This window comes from Phaseolus vulgaris, chromosome 7 (genome assembly GCF_051622355.1).
Source record: "Phaseolus vulgaris cultivar YP4 chromosome 7, ASM5162235v1, whole genome shotgun sequence".
Classification (NCBI taxonomy): Eukaryota; Viridiplantae; Streptophyta; class Magnoliopsida; order Fabales; family Fabaceae; genus Phaseolus; species Phaseolus vulgaris.
Genome location: NC_143504.1, coordinates 34228908 through 34252163, shown reverse-complemented (window position 1 = coordinate 34252163; position 23256 = coordinate 34228908). Strand labels below are relative to the sequence as shown.

Genomic DNA, 23256 nt, shown 5'->3' with positions numbered 1-23256 from the left:
CCTGCTGAAGTTCTCGTGGCTGGCCCCAGAGGCGCTTGGGCGCGAGCTGGACCCACCACATTCAGCAGTGGCGGTAGAGATTGGCAGCAGTGGTGGTGGTGCACCCCCAGTTTGGGCAGAAACACCCCCAGCAGGAGGAGCAGATGGACCAGGTGTTTGGCCTACTGGGGGGGAAGATGGCAGTTGAGAGGCTGGAGGCAACTGCTGGCCTGGAGAAGGAAGACTGGTGGGCTCTGAGGCAGGTTGAGCACAGGAAGGTGGGGGAGACCCTTCCTCTACTTCCACCACCTCGATCTCCCCAGGCTGGAGAGACGAAGCCCCCTCAACTGCTGGTTTTTTCCTCTGACGGTGTACAAGAGGAGAGCCAGAGCTCTCCTCTTCAGTTGAGGCAGCAGTGGCAGCAGCAGCAAGCGAAGTGGAAGCCTTCACCAGCCTTTTCCTTTTCTTTCCTTGCTCGGGGCCTTCAGCTGGCGCGACCGAGAGTGGAGGGGCGGCAATGGGCTCAGTTGTAAAAGAGGAGGAGCCAGTGCCTTTGGTTCCCCTACGCTTGGCAAGCTCTAGCAAAGCCAGCCTCCTGTCCTTTCCTGACATTGAGTCTACATAGACGAGAAAAGGAAGGGTCAGTTGGCCAAGTTATTCAAGTAAGTTAGAAAACACATAAAAACATGCATGAGAAGAGACAAGTATCCTAAGAGGAGCAAGAAGAGCTACCTATATTGATCCGATCGGTCATCGGTAGTAGATGACGTCAGCATCAGAGAACTACGTGGACCACTCGCAGGGTGACACGTGGACTAAGTGGCAGAGAGGTAGGGGGACGATCGCCAAGAGAGGTGATCGGTGGTCAGTAGCCAAGTTACTACCGATCAGATCAGGCGGCAGAGAGGTCGGGGGATAGATCACCCAGAATGGTGATCGGTGGTCAGTAGCCAAGTGACCACCAGCAGACCAGTTCCCAGACTCGCGCCTGGAGGCACAGCGCGAGTAGCAAATAAACACTGATCAGTCATCGGGTGTATTGTCATTGGGGTCTCGTGTTACACGCAGTTAAACTGGGACTAAGGTTCCCAGCGAGAGCGTTACGCATGGACCTCGCATGAGCACGCCTCAAGGAACCATGCACGAGAGTGGCCTGAGGGAACTAGTAAGCCAGTCAGTGATTGGTGATTCCCTCAACCCACTACGTGCGTGTCATCCAGAAGGGTAAGTCGCCTATACAGAGAGTAACGTTCGGTGAGTGCGCCTAGACCAGCCACACCCGACGTCCACTCCTAAGAATGTGCAATTTACCCGGATAAGAGAAGCATCCTAAGTTACTCCGCAAGGGCGTAGCTTAGGCGGACAAGGAGAGGCGCTAGAGCCCTTCCAGTAAGTGACACGCGTGTGGTTAGATGTGAGTTGCAGGCCTCCACGTGTCACCATCTGAGAGGGGTGCGGTCCAGACAAAAGAGCACTCCGTACCGCTAAAGGTACAGACAGGCGCAGCCAAGCGCAGACATGCGCAGACTCTCACGCTCCCCATTGCTGATTCTGAAGGTACGCTTTCTCTGAAAAGCATGACAGGGTTCTGACACATGCCAGAAAAGCATAACAGAATTCTGTTATGCCCAGAAGCAGGGAAAGAGAGATAAAAGGCAGAATCAGAGTGAGAGTGAGGGGGAGATAGACAAAAAAAAAAAAACAGAGCGCAAGTTTTACACACACACATTTTACTAAGTTTCGAGTTTCTGGTGGTTCTGTTGAACTAACTTGATCGTCGGAGTGCAAACGGCCGCTAGAGGCGCCGTCTGTGTATTTTGCAGGTCACATCTTGAAGCCACCTGAGAAGAGAGAGAGAGAGTTCAGAAGGTGGTTCTTCAGGAGACGCAGTCGCGAAGACAGGGCAGAAAGTGTTACGAAGCGATTCACCCACGTTCAAGTTGCCGGCAGGATCATATATATTTTTTCAGAGCCACCACATCAAATTCATCCTTGATGAGGCGAGCGGAGTTGTACTTGGCCCCCAGGAGCAACCCACACAGCTCGCGCTCATAGGGGGCCATAGCTTCGAGGTCCCTGGATTTCTTGAATTCAACTCCAGGAACCCAGTAGAGGGGGTACCCCTCGAGCAGATTTGGACTTTGAGGGGTAGCAGATATCATGTAGAATCTGCCCTTCCAGTCTTTGAAGGATTGCTGGTACAGGCCCAGGAGCACCCGTCCAGCAACCCCATTCAGGCTAACCCAGGACCTGTCCCCAGGGTTCTTCGCTTCGAAGAAGTAGAGGAACACGTCCACGGAGGCGTTATGCCCGAAATAACTGCAGAGGATCTGAAATGCCCGGATGAAGGCCCAGGCATTTGGATGGAGTTGGCAAGGCGCGACGTTTAACTCCATCATCAGCTCCTTTTCGAAGAAGGTGAAAGGGAGGCGCAGCTTCAACCTCTTGAAGATCGCGGAGTAGATGAAGACGAAGGGCACCCCATTGGTGGCCCTGTCATCCGCGCAGATGGGTATTCCTCGAGGAGGAATGCGGATTTGGATATTGAAGTCATTTTCCCTGTCGATGGAGCAGGAAGGCTCGTCGGGATTGTGGCTTAGCAGGGACGTGAGATGACCCTTGGGCAGCAGGGTGGAGGTTTCAGCGAGCAATGCTAGGGGAGCCCATTCGTAGACCCTGGCGTTGTCATGGAAGGAGGTAGCAACAGGCGGTGGTGGAGCTGGCGCACTCGCAGAAGGCTGTGCACCAGAGGATGGGGCAATAAGGCGCGCAGTTTGTTTCAAGCGAGCCATCGTGAGATAGCTGCAAATGGAAGAAAAACGGAAAAGTCAGAATGAATGGAAGAAAAGGGAAAGGAGAAGGAGATGCCCAGGTGAAAAGAGGAAGAAGAAGAAGGAGAAACCAGAGTGAGAGCGTGAAAAAACCCTAGCGCGGGTTCGAGAGAGGGAAATAGAAAAGATGAATGCATGATAACCAGAATGATATACGCAATCGGTAAAGATGACCAAAAAGGGGCCAGGGAGAAGAAAAACCATACCTTTGGATGATCGCAAGAGATTTGGCAGCAGAGAATTTGAGGAAAGAAAGGTGCGCAGAGGAAAAGTTCGCAGAGAGTCTGGGAGTCGAATGAAGAAGATGGAGGAATAGTGAAAGAGCGCGCCAATTTGAATAAGAGAAGCGCTAGCGACGCACAACGCTGGCCGTCGATGGGGCCACGTGTCGCGAGATTAAGAGAGGAAGTCCAAACGGTAAAGAAGCAGCACGTGAGGCGGCCCCACTTGCCACGTGGACTGAGGGCACGACCACTTAGTCTCTTCGCTGAGAACGAGTTCTCGACTCGAGACTGGGGGGCTTGTGATCCGATCGGTCATCGGTAGTCGATGACGTCAGCAGCAGAGAACCACGTGGACCACTCGCAGGGTGACACGTGGACCAGGTGGCAGAGAGGTCAGGGAGACGATCGCCAAGAGCGGTGATCGGTGGTCAGTAACCAAGTGACCACCGACAGATCAGGCGGCAGAGAGGTCGGGGGACAGATCATCCAGAATGGTGATCGGTGGTCGGTAGCCAAGTGGCCACCAACAGACCAGTTCTCAGACTGACGCCCGAAGGCAGAACGCGAGAAGCAAATAAACACTAATAAACACTGATCAGTCATCGGGTGTATTGTCATCGGGGTCTCGTGTTACACGCAGTTAAACTGGGACTGAGGTTCCCAGCGAGAGCGTTACGCATGGATCTCGCTTGAGCACACCTCAGGGAATTATGCACGAGAGTGGCCTGAGGGAACTAGTAAACCAGTCAGTGATTGGTGATTCCCTCAACCCATTACGTGCGTGGCATCGTGAAGGGTAAGTCGCCTACGCAGAGAGCAACGTTTGGTGAGTGTGCCTAGACCAGCCACATCCGACGTTCTCCTAAGAGTATGCGATTTGCCCAGATAAGAGAAATATCCTAAGTTACTCCGCAAGGGCGTAACTTAGGCACACAAAGAGAAGCGCTAGAGCCCTTCCAGTAAATGACACGTGTGTGGTTAGATGTGAGTTGCAGGCCTTCACGTGTCACCATCTGAGAAGGGTGCGGTCCAGACAAAAGTGCACTCCGTACCACTAAAGGTACAAACAGGCGCAGCCAAGCGCAGAGACGCGCAGACATGCACAGACTCTCACGCTCCCAGTGCTGATTCTGAAGGTACGCTTTCTCTGAAAAGCATAACAGGGTTCTGACACATGCCAAAAAAGCATAACAGAATTCTGTTATGCCCAGAAGCAGAGAAAGAGAGATAAAAGAGAGAATCAGGGTGAGAGTGGAGGAGACGAAAAACAGAAAGCAAGAGTTTTTCACACACACTACTAGTTTTCTAATCTTTGGTGGTTCTGTGCACTAACTTGATCGTCGGAGTGCAAACGGCTGCTAGAGGCACCGTCTGTGTGTTTTGCAGGTCACATTTGAAGACATCTGAGAGAAGGTTCTGAGGGTGACTCTGCAGAGAACGCAGTCGCGTAGATAGGACAGAGAGTGCTACGAAGCGATTCCTCCACGTTCGAGTTGCCGGGAGGATCATCTTGGAAATTCAAGAGCCTTTATGTCTAGTCAAAGATCACATGTGTTGACCATGTGTGTTTCTGTTCTTTTCTGACGTTTTTTGTGCAGTGCTTGGACCAGTTTGTCATCTTGAAGACTGAAAGCCACAATCACCAAAGGATCAAAGAAAGTATCTGATTTGCTATAAAATCAGTTGCAGTTGTTTTCTTTCACAAAAACAACCAATTGATCCATCTCTTGCAACATCTCTTTCTCTCTTTGTGTGTGAGCCTTTGCCTCTTTTTTCTGCTGTCATGGAGTCCACTCCACCTACATCAAAGAGGATCAAAACAAGGGTTGTAAGGTCAGGAGGGAGGCTTAAGGGCTGGTTTTCATGGGATAATGAGCTTATTGAGAGGTATCGCTTTGAGACAAGCACAAAGGTAATCAACAATCCAAAAGTTGTCTCCTTTGATTGGTTGAAAAGCCAAAACATGGACATTGTGAGAAAGCTTCTCAAGGATCAGTTGCTGAAGAGATTCTTGGAGATGAAGGGAAACATTTATCCAGATTTGATTCGGGTATTCTACACAAGCCTAAAGTTTGAAGGAAACAACCTTGTTTCACATGTTAAAGGTGTAGCCATGGAGATTGCCCATGATGTATGGGCTGCTATAACTAGATTGAAATATGCTGGTCTTAGAATCAATAAAGGCAATCTTGGAGTTGTGGAAGATTTCAACAAGGTCCAATACTACAAAATTTGTTTGAAGAATCAACAAGCACAAGTGAGAACTTGTTCTGTTGGAGGGTTAAAGTTAGATGAAAGGGTGTTAGCTCTCATTGTCACTTGGATCCTAACTCCAAGGGGGAGCAACCATTATGTTTTAATAGAAGAAGATCTTGTTTATATCTACTGCATCATGAAGAAGGTCAAGATCAATTGGATTCATATCATCAAAGAACATATGCAAAAATCCATGAGGTTAAGTGACTACCACTATCCCTATGCTGTTTTAATCTCTAAATTCTTGCTCTATTTTGAAGTAAATCTTGAAGATGAAACCTCTGAGTTGGTTAAATCAACACAAGAAGTGAACAATGGTTCACTAAGCAAGATGGGATTCACTAAGATAAATGGAAGATGGGTGAGCAAAGATGGTGATCATGGTGGTTCATCAAGTGCAGCAGCTGCTGATTTTGATGAAGAAGATCAAGTTGCTGATATGGATATCCACAATGAAGAACAATTTGTAACTAACTTTGATGCTGGAACAAGTGCATGACATCTAAGGGATGAGATTCCTTCTACGTCTTCTTTTGAAAGATACATGGTGGATAGAATTGATGGCTTTGTTGAAAATCAAAGAAATTTCCATGATCTTTGTGTTACAAATTTCCAGAGCATTGACAACAGATTCCAGAGCATGGACACTCGCTTTCAGACCCTGAATGAACAGAATGAAGTTGTTCAGCACCAGATCTTTGAGCTGCAATATGGCAAGGATGACAGGAGAAAAACAACCGGTTGAATGCTCGAAACAACCGATTGTTTTTGCTCTTTAACAGTTTAAATGCTATTTCTTTTAAAATTCTATTTTATCTGGAACAATTTCTGTTTTATCTCCTCTTATAGCCTATTTGTGAAGACAAATAGGGTGAGATTTTATGTTGTGTTGTCTTAAGGTCTGCAAACTCTATCTATTTAAGTGATTAATGTTTTTGCTGCTTGCTGCTGCTGATGCTTTATGGTGTGCTGCCTTTTTGGTTGGTTTTTCTGCTGTTTTAGTTAAGCAAAACACAAGATTTATGTGTTATTCTAACCTGCAGCCATAGATGTTGTATATTGCATAAAGTTCTGTTTTGCAGGAACTAATTCAGATTCAAACAAGTCCAACACAAGCAACCAGGGATTTGTCTTCATCAAATAGGGGGAGATTGTTGAATCAAGTGTGATCAAAAGCTTTTAAAATTCCAAATCCTAGTGTTTGATAGAAGGCTAAAGTTGCTTGAAGTTGTTGCTGTGTTTTAGAGTAGGATATGGGTAGTTTATCTTTGTAATCCACTCTATGTTGAATCTAAAGCTTAAGTGTTTTCAAATCTTTTAAGTTTAAAGTGTTTTTCAAGCTAAGTGAAAAACAACCTGTTGTTTTGTCGAAACAACCGATTGTTTTAGTCTTAGGTGTTTTTGAAAAGGTTGAAAATTGTTTTGGTTGATAGACTTGCTATCAAACCAAAACAATCGATTGTTTCTTGAAATTAATTGATTGTTTGTTTGAAAATCTTAACAGAATTTGTTTTGTTAGTTAAGTGTGCTTTAAATGATTTTCAAACTGAATGTGCTCCTGTTTTAAATGCTTTGACCAATATTTGAAAGCTATAAATAGTTTGTTAATGTTTTATAACAAACAAGGAAAGAGAATGATCCTGCCTGTTGACCGGAGCGCTGGAGAATGCCTCGTCAAAGGATCGACGTGCGCGCCGCTTCTCACTTCCGTTCCTCCTCTGGATCTATCTCAAGAACCTGCAAAGAAACGATACGGCGCCGCTGCGGCCGATCGCACTCCGACGCTCAAGTCAGTGACGGTATCACCAAATACTAAGAACTGGAACCGTGCAAATCTCTCTCACAAACAGCTCTGTCACTCGCAAGCGTAAAGTGTATGAACTGAACGTGCGTACCTTAGGAAATCTGTTAGGAACTCTTATATACCTGGTGATTTTCTCTCTCCTGGCAGTTACTGACTTGGACACGTGGCTCGTATCCAACCGTACACGTGCCATCATCTGGAGGCTCCCTGACTTGGCGCTACTTCTACTCTCATTTTGGCTAAGTTACCTATGCATGGTGCTGCCCAATGCATAGCTAACTCAGGAGTGCGATCCCTACTGAAACTGGCGAGGTAGGGCCTTCATACACCTTCCCTGTGGTCTCGCCGGCCGCCTTCATAATCTGCTTCTCCTTTAACTTCGGCGATGTGCTTGTTCTGGCGATCTCCGACTGCCTGGTCGCCCGAGTCTGCATCCGGCGACTTCGTTCTCAACCTGGCGATCGCCTACTCGGGTAAGCTGGAGATCAGAACACGCCAACTAAACCATCGACGACTACACGTGCCTCCCGACTTCCTTCCCAACTGTCAACCTGGCGCCTTGTCGACACGCCTACACTGTAATAGGATGCCACGTCATCGCATCCGACCACCAGGGCGGTACACAAGCCCCCCAGTCTTAAGCGAAGACTTGTCTAGCGAAAAGACTGAAAAAGCCTTCGTTAACACCGGTCTACGTGGCATGGGCGCAGAATTCCAAGCGGTGGTACTTTCTGCTGCTCTGACGCCCCACCAAACTCTTCGCGCATCATTCGACACGTGGCTCTCATCAACGGCCATCTTCATCTGCCGTTAGCGCTTCCCAAAACCGTTCGAAAACCCTTAAACCCCTTACGCTCCTACTGTTCCATCACTTTCTTCACACTTGCATACACTCTCCTTCTCTTCTGCGAAAGCTCTCGACGTTCCTCGACGCTCTAGATCACCAACTCCCCTTAACATTCTCCCGATCATCGAAAGGTAACTACTTTCCTTTATCTGCTGGGTTTTCTTGCACTTTCACCGATTTGCATCATCCTATAACTGTCTGGTGCATACGTTGTGGGCTGTTTTTCCATTTCTCCTTCTGCGTGACTTAGGGCTTTGCCGATTGTCGCAACGAACTCACATTCGTTCGTCTTTCACCTTCCATTCATGATTGAGTCAGCCTTCGTAACCCTCCTGATCATTTTTCCTTCCTCCTTCGTTTGCAGTTGCTACCATGACTCGCACGAAGATCACCCCGAACCCCCCTCCGTCAGCGCGAAACCCCCCTTCACAAGCACACGACTCTTCGCAAGTTCGTGGTGCTCCCTCATCGCAGGCTGTGAGGCCCGCGTCTTCTCAAACCACTCTGGCCCAGGCGACTCCACCAAACGCTGGAGGAGCCCCCACCCCACTGCCAGACTTCAAGAAGTTATACTCATGGGCTAACTCAACCCTCTTAAAGGAAACGTCGTCGGTGAACACCGCGGGAGCGGTTCTGCGATTGACCAATGGGGACGAGGCCCACCAATCATTCCACAAGGAGCACGATGAGAGAATGATAGTGCTACCTTGCCCAGCCACTCTGCCAGTGTGCGTAGATGATAAAGTGAGCGCCGACGGGCCCTTCTGCTTCGTCTACACCACTCTCTTCAAGAAGGTTAAACTCAGGTTCCCTCTCACTCGATTTGAGAGGGAACTCTTAACCGAGCTCAATATCGCTGCCGCCCAGCTTCACCCCAACAGCTGGGCGTTCGTCCGAGCTTTTGAGGTAACGTGCGCCCACCTGGGGTTGCCTGCGTCAGTGGACGTATTTTTATTTCTGTTTGAGGCCAAACACCCAGGAGATCGCCTGTGGGTCAGCCTGAACGCCATTGCTGGGAGATCCATCTTCACCATCTTCCAGCAGTCGTATAAGGATTGGAAGGGGAAGTTCATCCAGGTCCGCGCAAACGACAAAGACCCTTCCCTTCTCGACGGTTTCCCCTTGTACTGGGTGGACAAGGGGAAAAAAGAGTCCAAGAGCTGCTTCAGGAGGCCCAGAAGTCCTGATAGCATGGGAGCTTTGGACAGAGACCTTTGTCTCTTCTGGAAGAGGGTGGCAGATGCCCACATAACATTCCTGACCCCCACCCTGATTTCCTTCGAGTTCTTTGAGGACCAGTTGGAATTCCAAATAGGTTAGGACGCTACATCCTTGTCTTGACATGCTTCCGATATTGCTTCTGGGCGTCTTGTGCAATACACACAAGACTTTGGTTTCATCTTTTCTGCATATGCCTGCTTTGCTGTCTTATTGTCTTGTATACTTACCCCTTTCTCCTTTGAGCTAACTTATACACTTTCATTTCATGCAGACACCATGTTGGGTAAGAACATGCTCGCCGATTTAAAGGCGCTCGCCCGCAATCATGGGTTGGCGACCGGCTCCCAGACGGTTCCCAACTCAGCGGTCGAGAAGGCCATCATCCAGGGGCGATCACCGCCTAAGGCGCCCGCCCAACGAAAGAAACTGGTCCTTAAGAGGCCAAAGCGGAAGGCCCCCCAAGTTGTCCAAGAGGATGAGGAAGAGGACGACGAGGTCACTGAGGATGGCCTCGTTACAAAGAGGACAAGGGTGGCACCACCCTCTCCACCTGCCCCACCCCCTCTTCCAGCTTCAACACCACCGTCAACACCTGCCCCTCCTCCCTCATCGCCAACGCCACGAGCCCCTTCACCACCAGTCCAAGCAGTCCCATTGGCCACTGCGCCACCTGCAACTGAGGCCCAAGAGCCAAACTTCTTAGAGGACCCCCCGAGCGCCTCCACTCCACATATATCAGCAGGAGGGGGCCCTCCTTCCAACACCTCAGCTGCAGGAGTCGTTCCAATCGGGGATGAGGCCGCTCACACCTCTCCAATCCTAATCACCGAGTCCCCGATCGCGTCGCCGCGCCAAGAAGCAAACACCGAAAAAATTGCTAAGGAAGGCGGCAACGAGAACCCTCAACAAGCCCCCCTGGCGCCTCTCCAAGCTGCAAATCTTTCTCTCGAGGTCACGAGGATGTGGGAACCTCTGACTGCTAAGCTCAAAACCATTGCAGAGGATATCCCATCAATCATAACGAAAGCTGTGGAGAGCTCCACCAGGCGGCTACAGGATGACATCTATAACCTCAAGACCGAGAACAGCACAATGAAGGTCGAGGTGGAGAAGGTGTCATTCAGCCTAACGCTCGCGGAAATGGAACATTCTCGAGTGGAGGATGCCCTAAACACCGAGCTTAGGCTCGCGCGCAAGGAAGCTGTTGACCTTCGTCGCAAAGTCCATGAACTTGCCCAAGAAAAGGTCGAACTTGAAAGCAGAATCGTGCCTCTGCGTACCAAGGCGAGCAACCTGGAGGCTCAAATTCAAGCCAATGCCGACAAGGTACAGAAGCTGGAGCAAAGGTCGATCGACCGCGAGAAGCTACTTGGGCAAGTAGAGAAAGCAAGAGACGACGCCATGGCTGATCTCTCCGAGGCAAACAACGAGAAGGTGAAGATGGTTGCCGAGTTGGCCCAGGCTCAAACAGAATCTAAGAAGGTGGCTGACGACCTTCTTCAAGCTCAAGAGACCAACAAACAACTCCAAAAACAGGTCGAAGAGCTGGAGCAGCAGAACAAGGAGCTTAAGCAGCAGGTTGAAGGATTTCAGAAGCAAATTGAAGAACTTAAGCTAAGCTCTGCTCAGATTCTGGTTGCTGGGTTTGATGCCGCTCGAGAACAGTTTGCATGCCTCTTCCCTGATCTTGACCTTAGCATGGTGTCGTTAGACAACGAAGTAGTAGATGGGAAGGTCGTTCCCGCCGAAGGCTCAACCAACTCTACCCCATCTGCCTCTTTATGAATTCACTTGTATTTATCTTGTAAAAACTCTTGCACATGTATTTTGAACAGCTACTTATCTCAATAGCGAAATTTGGATATGTCTTCTGACTTCTCTTGAGCGCTTTACTTTCTTTGTATGCCTAACTCTGCTACGCTTAACTTAGCGATTTTGCAAACATGACCTTTGGCGTAACTTCTTCGAGCTGATTCAAACTTAAGCAATAATCGCTTTAAACAACTTGTACCCCTGAGGCACTAACCTGATCGTAAGAAAAGTTCCAAGCAATGAACTGTGATTCAATCATTGGTTCAAACAACATCCCACTTGACCCGCTTTATCAAACAAGTCTTTCAACCTTCTCGCCGTGTTTGAACTTTCGCGATCACCTAGACCTCTTGGCAACACCAGCTTTCCTTAGCCTCAGGCTTTGGCAGTCATCTCTTTATCTGAGGCAGAAATGCCCTTTGGGACCTTCCTTTACCTCCCCTGAACCTCAGAGCTAAAGACTGGCTGGCTAGGCGTTCTCTTCGAACCTACCTTAGCCACCTTTCAAGCTTCTTCCACCCTCTTCGCCATACCTGAACTCGTTCAAGACGAGAAGGATTTTATCTTGCCTATACTCGCGCACAGGCGAGAAGGTCTTTTAACTCGCCTGAACTCGCTCATCGGCGAGAAGGACTTTTACTCGCCTGAACTCGCTCATCAGCGAGAAGGACTTTAAACGGCCTTAACTCGCTCGACGGCGAGAAGGACTTTGTCAGGTGCCTCAACTTGCCCAGGGTGTACATCTCCTCCCCCCTGGATGCACTGAGGACCTTTTCTTTCTCACGCCTGCACTCGCTCGACGGCGAGGAGGTCTTTGATGGGCCTTAGTTCGCACAACGGCGATAAGGACTTTATCCGGTGCCTCAACTTGCCCAGGGCGTACATCTCCTCCCCCCTGGATGCACTGAGGACCTTTCTCGCCTGCGCCCGCACAACGGCGAGGAGGTCTTTAACTTGCCTCTACGTTGCCCCGGGAGTTACATCTTCTCGCTCCCAGAAACACGGAGGACTTTTTCTCTTTCTCGCCTGCACTCGCTCAACGGCGAGGAGGTCTTTAACTTGCCTCAAAACGCGCGAGGGCGTTGAGGTCTTCCATCTGGTGCCTCCGATCGCCGAAAAACGATGAGGACTTTAAAACTTAACTGGTGCCTCTAATCGCCGAAAAACGATGAGGACTTTAAAACTTAACTGGTGCCTCTAATCGCCGAAAAACGATGAGGACTTTAAAACTTTAGAAAACACGCGACATATCTTTTCGTGCCTCAAATCATGTACGAATGACAAGGTCTTTCTTCGAAACTTTTGGAAATAACACATATGCGATCTGAAAACACCTTATACTTCGAAAACTCTTCTTTTATTGGGTGGCCTCATTAAAAACCCTCCTTAGGGAAAAAAGAGTGCCCCCTTAAAACTGTTTTGACAGAGACATTGCAATGTAATATTCGTGTTTGTCTTTACTTACAAAGCTCTTAGCTATAGTACAACTTCAGGTGTGTGGCGTTCCAGGTACGAGGGATCGCCCCCCCTTCCAACGTCTCCAAGCGATAGGCTCCGTTCCCGAGTGCCTCGGTTATTCTGAACGGTCCAGTCCACTTGGGTGATAGCTTATTCTCCATCTCGTACTAGTGGGCCTTTCTCATCACCAGATTGCCTTCTCTAAACTGCCTTGGCATCACCTTTGAGTTGTACCTTCTCTCGACCCTTCTCTTCACCGCCTCAGCCTTCAGCCTTGCCTCCTCCCTGACTTCGTCCAGCAGATCCAGGTTCAGTCTTCTCTCTTCATTCGAGTCTTCCTCTACAAAGTTCTGGAATCTCGGCGAGCTCTCCTGAATCTCGACTGGAATCATGGCATCACACCCATAGACCAAGCTAAACGGGGTCTCATGGGTTCCTGACTGCTCGGTGGTGTGGTACGCCCAAACTATTCGGGGTACCTCCTCAGCCCAACTCCCCTTGGCTTTCTCGAGCCTCCTCTTCAAACCTCTCAGCAACACCCGGTTAGCTGATTCCACCTGGCCATTAGTCTGAGGGTGCTCGACGGATGCAAACACTTGCTGAATTCCGACCTCTTCGCAAAGCTTCTTCAACAGGTGGCTCGCAAACTGAGTCCCATTGTCTGATACCAGGCGCTTAGGCACTCCAAACCGGCACACAATATTCTTCCATACGAAGCCTTCGATCTTGTGCGCGGTGATCTGGGCCACTGGTTCTGCTTCAATCCACTTGGTGAAATACTCAATCGCCACCACCAGGTACTTCATCTGCCTGATCGCCAGTGGAAAAGGTCCCAGGATGTCGATTCCCCAAGTATGAAACGGCCAAGGGCTATAGATCGACTTCAACTCCTCGGGAGGTGCCTTGTGCCAATCGGCGTGCTGCTGGCATTGTTTGCAGCACTGGGCATACTTCTTGCAATCTTCTCTCATGGATGGCCAATAGTAGCCTGCACGGAGAGTTCTTGCGGCCAGAGCTCGACCCCCGACGTGACTTCCACATATTCCTTCGTGGAGCTCTGCCATAATCCTCGTGCACTTCTCGCCGTGTATACATTCCAGGAGTGGGTGAGTGAATCCAAACCTGTACAGATCGCCATCAAACAATGTATACTTGCTGGAATTTTTCTTTACCTTCCTAGCTTCTGCTGGATCCAGCGGGAGGAGACTATCTGCCAAGCACCGCTTGTACTGTGTTATCCAAGTGTCTGGCTCGTGGGTGGCGCAGACCTGCATCACGTCCACCTTCTCTCCTCGACATGCTCTAATTCTTGGCGATCTCAGGGTTTCTTGCGTCAAAGACTTATGGCTTCTCGCTGCTCTCTCCGTCAACCTGCTTATCTGAAGGACCAGGTGATCTGCTACAAATGCCCTCGGCGTCTTCAAAGTTTCTTGAATCACTGTCCTCTGCCTACCCCCCTTGCCCGAACTGGCGAGCTTAGCAAGCAGGTCAGCTCGGGCATTCTGTTCTCGGGGCACATGCACCACTTCAAAAGAGGCAAAGGAACTCTTCAATTCCTGCACATACGCCAAGTAAGCCGCCATTTGTGGATCTTTAGCCTGGAACTCGCCTGTTACTTGCCCTGTGACTAGCAGCGAGTCACTCTTAGCCATCAGCACTCTGGCTCCCATCTCTTTAGCCAGCAGAATCCCGGCGATCAGGGCCTCATACTCTGCTTGATTGTTGCTGGCTTTGAAGGCGAATCTCAACGATTGTTCGATCAGCACGCCGTTGGGTCCTTCCAATATGACTCCAGCACCGCTACCCTGCTGGTTTGACGATCCATCCACCGAGAGTATCCAACGGAAATCATCTCCTTCAACCCGCGTCGCCTCTGAAGAGAGCTCGACTACAAAATCTGCAAAGATTTGCCCTTTGATCGGGCCTCGAGGCTCATATTTAATGTCAAACTCTGACAACTCGACTGCCCACTTCACCATTCTTCCTGCAACGTCAGGTTTCTTCAAGACCTTCTGGATGGGCAGGTCAGTCATCACCAGTATTGTGAAACTGTGGAAATAGTGGCGCAGCCTCCTCGCCGAAAACACCACAGCCAATGCAGCCTTCTCCAGGGCCTGATATCTCGTTTCTGGGCCCTGCAACACTTTACTCACGAAATAAATAGGCTTCTGAGCCTGATCCTGGTCTTGGGCGAGCACCGCACTCACCGCCCTCTCAGTCACAGCGAAATACAACCTGAGAGGGATTCCCGCCAGTGGTTTGCACAGAACCGGCGGGCTCGCCAAATATTTCTTCAGCTCGACGAAAGCTTCCTCGCACTCTTTCGTCCAAACGAACTTGTTATTGCGCCGCAGACACTGGAAATAGGGATGTCCCTTTTCTCCGCTTGCTGACACGAAGCGGGATAGGGCCGCCATCCGACCCGTCAGCTGCTGGACTTCTTTCACTGTAGTCGGGCTTCTCATCGCCAAGATGGCGGCACACTTGTCCGGGTTGGCCTCTATCCCTCTTTCAGTCAAGAGAAAACCCAAAAATTTTCCAGCCTCCACGCCGAAAATGCATTTCTCCGGGTTGAGCTTCAACTTGAACTTGGCGATCGTTGTGAACAATTCTTCCAAGTCTGCAACGTGCTTGCTTTTCTCCTGCGAGGTCACGACCATGTCATCGACGTAAGCTTGCACGTTCCTTCCCAGCATCGGTGCAAGTACTCGATCCATCAGCCTCTGGTACGTGGCCCCCGCGTTCTTCAGCCCGAACGGCATCACCTTATAGCAGTAGCACGACCTCTCCGTCATGAAGGCTGTTTTTTCTTCATCCATGGGATGCATCTTGATCTGATTATAGCCCGAGAAGGCGTCCAGGAAACTCAGCAGCTTGCACCCTGCAGCACTATCAACCAGGGCATCAATGCTTGGTAAAGGATACGAATCCTTTGGGCAAGCCTTATTCAGGTCGGTGAAATCGACGCACATGCGCCATTTCCCGTTGCTCTTCTTTACCAGCACGACATTTGCCAGCCACTCAGGGTACTGGACTTCCCTGATGTGGCCTGCAGCGAGGAGTTTCTGGGTCTCATCCTTGATCGCCTGCCTCCTTTCTTCATTAAATTTCCTCCTTCTTTGCCGCACCGGTCTCACCATGTTGTCCATCGCCAGATGATGGCACAAGAAGTCGGGATCGATCCCGGGCATGTCCGAAGCGGACCAGGCAAACGCGTCCAGATGCCGTTCAATCACCTTGGCGATCTGGTCCTGGAGATCGACCTCCAGAGATCTTCCGAGCTTGAAAACCTTCCCCCCGATCTCCTTCTCGAGCCACTGCTCGACGGGTTTGGGCCTGGACTCTCTGGCGATCACCGCCTTGGCGATTCCCAGTTCCCTTGCTTCCTCCGGGCGATTCCGCGCCTCTTCCTCCTCCAGGGCAGCATTCCTCTCCCCCAGCTCAGCATCTACCATCTCTACGTCCCTTCCAGCGGCCTCCTCCATTATCGGCGGTATGGGCTTCACACCGGGCGGTGGGGTGGTTGTGACATAGCTCACTGATCTTTTATTTTTCAGGCTATTTTCATAGCACTTTTTCGCTTCCTTCTGATCAGACTTTATCGTGATTACCACCCCTTCCATGGACGGCAGCTTCACCTTCATGTGCCGAGTCGATGGAATTGCGCCTATCCTGTTAAGGGTGGGCCTTCCCAGCAGGATGTTATATGCTGAAGGGGCGTTTACGATGAGGTACTTGATTTTCTCCGTCCTCGACCCAGCCTCATCGGTAAACGTGGTTCTCAGCTCGATGTACCCCCTGACCTCCACCTGGTCGCCAGCGAACCCATACAAGCACCCTCCATAGGGCCTTAGCTGGTCAAGGGGCAATTCTAGCTGCGTGAAAGTCGGCCAGAACATCACGTCTGCCGAACTTCCTTGGTCCACCAGAACTCGGTGAACCTTCCTCCCCGCCGTGATCAACGAAATAACAATGGGATCGTTGTCGTGAGGCACAACGTCCCGAAGATCCTGCTTGGTGAACGTAATGTCCACTTCGGGCGAGTGATCTTCAAACATGTCCACCGACATCACCGATCGCGCGTACTTTTTCCTCTGCGATGCGGTGCATCCACCACCTGAAAAACCCCCTGCAATGGTGTGGATCTCCCCATGGATAGGCATCTCGTGTTGCTGGGCTTCTCCCCCTGCCGGCTGGGAACTCGACGCTCCTCCGGTCCTTCTGTCCAGCAGATAGTCGTTTAGGAAGCCGCTCTTAACCAGGTCGTCGAGCTGGTACCCTAAAGACAAACACGAGTCCAGGTTGTGGCCAAAGCACTGGTGGAACTCGCACCAGACGTCCGGCTTCGACCCCAGCACCTTGTCGCCCACCTTCTCGGGCGCCTTCAATCTAGCAGATATGTTAGGGATAGCGATCAGGTCCGCTAGTCCCATGACGAATTTGTGCTTAGGCGGGCGATTGTATTCCCGGCGCGCTGGTTGTTGGCGTGCTGGCGGTTGGCGCGCTTGGCTTCTTCCCTTGTTTCTCCTATCGTAAGGATAGCGAGTCCTTTGATCCTTTCTGGCCGCCGCTGCCGTTTCCAGCACCCTCTGTGGCTGGATCCTGGTCTGGGCGCGTGGCCTGACGGGAGCCACACTGCCTCTCTTCTCGGCGACCTCACTCTCGTCGGCGATGTGAGCCACCGCAAGTCGCCTGACTTCAGCAAACGTCGCTGGATGAGCCCTGATCAAGGCTTCGCAGAATGGCCCTGGCTGCACGCCCTTCTTGAAGGCATAAACCAGCATTTCTTCATCCTTGGCCGGCGACCTGACCATCTGCGCCCCGAAGCGATTGAGGTAGTCTCTGAGGGACTCCCCATGGTACTGCCTTATATCAAACAGATCATAGGACACTCTGGGCGGTGCCTTGTTCACAATATACTGCTCGACAAAGATTTTCGAGAATTGCTGAAAATTAGTTATGTGGCCATTAGGCAGGCTCACAAACCACTCCATCGCCGTTCCCTGGAGCGTGCTCACGAACATCTTACAATAGACAGCATCCGACCCCCCTGACAGCATCATCTGTGTGTGGAACGTGGTCAGATGAGCCTCTGGATCTTCCACGCCAGTAAAAACAGCTTTAACCGGGACCACGCTCGTGGGAATTGGCGTGTCGGTAATCGCCTGAATGAAAGGCATTGGGAAGACACGAGGCGGCGTCGACGGTGCCACCTCCTCAGCGGAAGAACGAACCTGCTGCTCCTGAAGAGCTCGACGTAGCTCCTCAGCTACCTTGCTGAGCTCCTCGTTTCTGGTGCGAGAGGCGACCAGGTCTTCATGTATCCTGGCCTGCTCGACGCGCGAGGCTTCTACAGTGGCCTGCAATGAGCGCATCATTTCTGCCATCTGCGCCATGGTCATGGCGGTGTCGCCTTCAGCTGCGACGGGAGCCACGGGACTGGAATGATTGCTTCTCATCTTTCTCATTAACTTCAGCGAACCACAGAAGTACAGCAAATAACACTTCAACCACGAACGAAACAACGACCGATCGGAGAAGATTCAAGAAACTGCGCAGGGACTTCAAGAAACCGCGAACCTTCAAAGAAAAACGCAGCTTCACCAAAACCACCGTTTCCCCGCGAACCAAACAACCACTCGAAAGAACTCGAATCCACCGATCGAAAAACCAAACGAACGGTTTAAAACACAAACTTCACCGAACGAAACTCAAAGAAACCAAGAACGACGGTTGCACCAGCACACAACCGCGCAGAAAACCTCGAAAACTTCCACGAACTCACGCTGTGGATGGGAGCACGTTTTACACGGCCCCACGGTGGGCGCCTGATGATCCTGCCTGTTGACCGGAGCGCTGGAGAATGCCTCCTCAAAGGATCGACGTGCGCGCCGCTTCTCACTTCCGTTCCTCCTCTGGATCTATCTCAAGAACCTGCAAAGAAACGATACGGCGCCGCTGCGGCCGATCGCACTCCGACGCTCAAGTCAGTGACGGTATCACCAAATACTAAGAACTGGAACCGTGCAAATCTCTCTCACAAACAGCTCTGTCACTCGCAAGCGTAAAGTGTATGAACTGAACGTGCGTACCTTAGGAAATCTGTTAGGAACTCTTATATACCTGGTGATTTTCTCTCTCCTGGCAGTTACTGACTTGGACACGTGGCTCGTATCCAACCGTACACGTGCCATCATCTGGAGGCTCCCTGACTTGGCGCTACTTCTACTCTCATTTTGGCTAAGTTACCTATGCATGGTGCTGCCCAGTGCATAGCTAACTCAGGAGTGCGATCCCTACTGAAACTGGCGAGGTAGGGCCTTCATACACCTTCCCTGTGGTCTCGCCGGCCGCCTTCATAATCTGCTTCTCCTTTAACTTCGGCGATGTGCTTGTTCTGGCGATCTCCGACTGCCTGGTCGCTCGAGTCTGCATCCGGCGACTTCGTTCTCAACCTGGCGATCGCCTACTCGGGTAAGCTGGAGATCAGAACACGCCAACTAAACCATCGACGACTACACGTGCCTCCCGACTTCCTTCCCAACTGTCAACCTGGCGCCTTGTCGACACGCCTACACTGTAATAGGATGCCACGTCATCGCATCCGACCACCAGGGCGGTACAGAGAAAAACATATTTGAGTTTTTCAGAGATTGCTTTCAAGATTTGAGTTTTCACCTTTAAGCTTTAATTTTCGCAAGAGAGAGTGGAATAGGATTACATCTGTATTGATTTCAGTTCATTCTGTAACAAGTGTAATTCGTTCTGAATACTTTGTACATTCTGGTGTTGTAAAGCCAAGAAGGGTTGTGTGCTCTTGAGGTTGTCAAGATCAATATTCTTGGTGTGTGCTGAGCCAAAGGAAGTGTGTTTCTTGAGGGGATCAAGGTCACTTCTTTGGTGGTGTTTGTGTGTAATATGTAATTGATTGCCCAGTGGATTCTGGGGACTGGATGTAGCTCTTGGTTTAAGAGTGAACCAGTATAAATTGTTTGTGTATCTCTTTCTTCCCTTAAACTCTTTTAAATTCAGTTGTTATTGTTTTACTTGTATAAACAACCGATTGTTTCGCAGAAACAACCGATTGTTTTTCTAGTACTTTGCTGTTTTATGCTTTATATCTTGGTTAACTGAATTTTTGATCAAGTTTCATTCAAAGAATTTTATTCTACCTTAAAAGTTTTTCGAAAAACCCCTTTAAACAATTCACCCCCCTCTCGTTGAAGGCCATACATTCTAACACTAGACTCATCATCTTGGCTACTATACTCACCCCTCTCTCTTAAGATTATGGTTCGTCTATTTGGGCATTGGGATGCTATATGACCTATACCAAGACACTTAAAGCACTGCATATCTCTATTGTGGGGTTGTGAGGTAGACACATCTTTTCCTACACTTTTGGAAGTTTCTTTGGGTTTATCTTTTGAAAGACTATCCTCCCTTTCTTTTATATACTCTTTCTTGGGATAAGAGTTAGAGTAAGAACTCTCCTTGCGACTTGATCCTTTTCTCAAATTTTGTTGCTCAACTTTTATAGAAAGTTGGATCAAGTCATTCAAGTCCCTATAGGGCAAGAGTTCCACTTTATCCCTTATCTCAAGATTGAGACCACTGAGGAACCTAGCTATGGTGGTGGTTTCTTCCTCCCTAATAGAGGTTTTCATCATGTAAAGCTCCATCTTTTGCCTATACTCCTCTACACTCATGTTCTTTTGTTGGAGTCTTTGGAGCTTGTCCATTAACTCTCTATTGTAGTATGAAGGAATATGGCGGTATCTCAAGGCTCCCCTAAGGTCATTCCAATATTCTATGGGAGTGTTCTTGTGGAGGTGCCTAACTCTCTCTAGGGCTGTCCACCAATACAAAGCATTCCCATGGAAGCTTAAGGTGGCTAGGGGTACTTTCCTCTCTTCACTAACATGGTGGCAAGCAAAAAGTTGTTCTACCTTCATTTCCCAATCTAGATATGTTTCAACATTTTCCTTTCCATAAAAATGAGGTAGGTCTACCCTAGTCTCTTTGTGACTCTCTCTTCTAGTTCTTCTTCGTGCAGGTTGATAATAATCATTAACTCTCAGACTCCCCTCAGCATGTGAGTCACTCGACCTAGAACTAGATGCATGTGATGCATGTGATTTTTTTAAGTTTCTAATGTATTCATCCTTTTCTTTCACAATTTTCAACTCCTCTTTTTTATCTTTTATGATTTGGGCCTCATGTTGCAATTGTCTATGTGATAGTGATTGAAAGTCTTTGGCTAATTGTTTTAAAAGAGATTTTATAGACTTTCTATCACTTTCACTTGGACTAGAAGAATGAGAAGCCATGTTGAAAGTTATGTGTTAGAAGCAATTTACCAAAAGAAAGATAGGTGGAGTATCGTAGGTAGATTCCCAGGAAAGGGAGGTGGATCCCTTGGATCACTTAAGTACCAAGCCTTTCCTAGCCATATTCTATTCCACAATACTTTCACAAACCCTTCTCTAAGTAATTCACTAAGAGCACAATCAAAGAGGAAAACAAAGTTTTATGCAAGAAAACAATGTAAAGCAATAAATCACACAAGAAAATTGCTATCTAGAAAGCTTTAAAACTAGTTGAATCCTAAGGTGAGGCTTCTTGGCACTTTGGAACCTTGAAGACACACTCACCGAATAAAGCGTATTGATCCACTAATTAATCAAAGTTCTTACAAATTACAACTCAAAGAAATACAATGAAATTAGGTCAACAATTTTTTTTATGCATAAAAATTAAAGTCTTATTCTATGCACTCCTTCACTTCTAGTTCCTTTGTGTATATTTGTGTATTTTTCAAGTGAGGTTGTTGTTGTCCCTTGCTTTGTCTCCTTAGGTTATTCAACCTTGAATCTTTAATCCAGCTCCCTTTTAGTGATATAGCTTTCACCAAAACAACATTTTAGCTCTACTACTCACCAAAGCACATTAGGTCAAGCAAGTTTAAAGCAAAAAAACTTAATTTAAAAATTAGGACTACAACAAAGGGAATTGATATTTGACATGACTTGAAAGAGTATTCAATAAAATTGACAAGAAAAAAATTAAGGCACACAAGAAAAGGTAGCACACAAAGTGGAATCCTATTGAATGGAACTAGAATAGATGAATAAAACCAAAACAGCACTACAAAATTTTTGTGTGTAAATTTTTCACAACTTCCCAAATTTATGCTGGACAGAATACTTCAAAATTGAGCTTTAAATTTTAACCACAAAAACTTCAATGTTTTATCTCAAAATAGGCGTTAGAATTTCACCAAAAAAGTGAGCCAAATAATTGTAATATTTTTTTCAAGATCACTGTCGCATCACCGTTTTTCTAGAGTCAGAATTTTTGCACTCTGTTCGTATTTCATTTATCATTTTTTTGTATTTTGAATTTTGATGTAATTCTTTTTTTTTCACTTTTTCTCAACACATACAACTACTCAAATCCAAAATTTCAGAATTTTTCACCCACATAATTAATTTCTGGAAAAGATTCCAACCAGCACAGTAATAGTGAAAACAAAGAACTCCTAAATTGGTATTAGAAAACAACAAGGAAACTTCAAAAACACAATGGAAATTATTGGAAAAGAACTTGTATGGAACTAACACACAAGTATGAACTCAAATATGAAAATATAAAAAGCACCAAAGCTTCAAAAACAGAAATATAAACTGCACTCAAAATCAAAATCAAGCAACCAAATAAACAATAAAAGGCACCACTAGCAATTTATGACATTGTAGGATGAACATGACTTTGACAAAACTTGTATGGATTCAAAAATAAAAAAGACTTAACCACAAACACTTTGCACCGATTAAAACATCAATAAGACTCCGATAAAATTAAAAACAAAAACACCCAACACAAAAATACTCAATGGAACCTAAAAACAGTTTGGAAGCTCAAGAACAACTTGAACCAAAATAAAACCGTACAGCAATTTAAAAACAGCAACACAATTAAAATGACATAAAAAACAGCAAGACAATCAAGGTAAGATGAAAAACACGGATTTGAAGAAAACTCAAAAATAAAATTAAGAGAACACTTATCTCTTGAAGAACCAAAGCTCTAAATACCAAATGATGGGTTGATACCAAAAGATGGGTTGTTCTAAATGGAGATTTGAAAAGAGTGGCGGAAGAAATGGATGCGATGGATAAAGGAGGGCTCATATAGAGCTATGGGTTCCTTGTAGGTGCATGAAAGGTATGGAGAGTGATTGGTTGGGCCATATCACTTGGAGAAAGGTGGAGGTGAAGATCAAAGTGTCTAACCTAGAGAGACTAGAAAAGGAAGTAGAAGCTTGCAATATTTGGCAACATTTTACTCATAAAATTGATCTTACAAAACATGAGCCTAGCACCCTATTATATAGGTGCAAGTCCCTTGGAGAACAAGGAGTAGGATGGGGAATACACAAAAGAGCGGCTGCTAGGGTTTTTGACTAAAGTCAATGGCACATCCTAGGAGCAAAGTTCTAGAATCTATGTTAACTTCTTACTGTTGAACCATGTGGTGTTCAAGCTTTGAAGAATCCAAATCCTTTGAAGGATGTTAAAGCCTTTGTTGTGCTTGTTGTTGTTGTGCTTTTTTAGTTTAGTTCTGGGGTAGTTTGAGTGTTGTAATCCACCTTTAGATTAAATCTAAAGCATAAGCATTCTCAATCTTTTTGAAAGTAAAATGTTTTCAAACTAAGTTAAAACAACCGATTGTTTTGTCGAAACAACCGATTGTTTATACTTAGATGTTTTGAGAAAAGATTGAAAACTGTTTTTCAAATGGTTGAACTATTAGAACCAAAAC

The 23256-nt window shown here is 47.8% G+C and overlaps 1 pseudogene; it reads right to left on the bottom strand.

Moving 5' to 3' along the window:
• The window catches only part of LOC150025881 (uncharacterized), a 31776-nt pseudogene extending 11014 nt beyond the window's left edge, over positions 1–20762 (bottom strand).
• Positions 20763–23256: the final 2494 nt, after the last annotated feature.